This window comes from Callorhinus ursinus, unplaced genomic scaffold (genome assembly GCF_003265705.2).
Source record: "Callorhinus ursinus isolate GAN/ISIS: 27379988/994484 unplaced genomic scaffold, GSC_fseal_2.0 scaffold71, whole genome shotgun sequence".
In the NCBI taxonomy this organism is placed as follows: Eukaryota; Metazoa; Chordata; class Mammalia; order Carnivora; family Otariidae; genus Callorhinus; species Callorhinus ursinus.
The window spans coordinates 4,754,062-4,754,783 of record NW_027397133.1 but is presented as its reverse complement, the minus strand read 5'-3'; the positions used below and the strand labels follow the sequence as shown (position 1 = coordinate 4,754,783).

Genomic DNA, 722 nt, shown 5'->3' with positions numbered 1-722 from the left:
TAACTTGCTTTTATCTCTCTCCATGCATATGTGATGACGATGAATGGCCCATTTGAAAGTAAGTTGAGACGTCTTGATCCTTTACCTTGAAATACTTTAGCGAGTAATTCCTAAGAACAAAGACATTATCCCAAAGACAACGGTGATGGAATTTAGGAAATTTATCATGGACATGTACTTTTTTTTTAAGATTTTATTTTTAAGTAATCTCTACGCCCAATGTAGGGCTTGAACCTACAATCCTGAGATCGAGAGTCACAGGCTCTACCAACTGAACCAACCAGGCTCCGAGACATGTACTATTTTTAATACACAGTCTATATTCAAAAATGTCCGAGTGTCACAAAAATGTCTTTTTTAGCCCTGTTTTTTCCAAACCAGGATCACACATTGCATTGAGTTGTCCTGTTTCTTTAGCCTCCTTTAATCTGCGGCACTTCTCACCATGTCTTTGTGCTCCGTGACATGAACATCTTTGAAGCAGAACTGTTTTGAAGTTGAAAAACACTGTGAATTTTGTGGAATCAGGGCTTTATTATTGGAATAAGATCTTAGACAATTGCAGATGGTGGTGGGGAAAGAAGGTCCAGAGAGAGGAGTCAGGGGGAGAAGTGGAAAATCACCAACCAGCCCTCCCGAAGAGCTGGCGCAGGTGCACAAGTCAGAGCTTCCAGGAAAATATCTGGGAACCTGGCATATCCAGTCTCCGGAAGGCTGTTGCC

At 41.6% G+C, this 722-nt stretch overlaps 1 non-coding gene across 1 annotated transcript; it reads right to left on the bottom strand.

Moving 5' to 3' along the window:
* Positions 1-213: 213 nt before the first annotated feature.
* Positions 214-286, bottom strand: TRNAE-CUC (transfer RNA glutamic acid (anticodon CUC)). Its single transcript has one exon. It is a non-coding gene; the product is annotated as a tRNA-Glu (tRNA).
* Between the last annotated feature and the right edge of the window lie 436 nt (positions 287-722).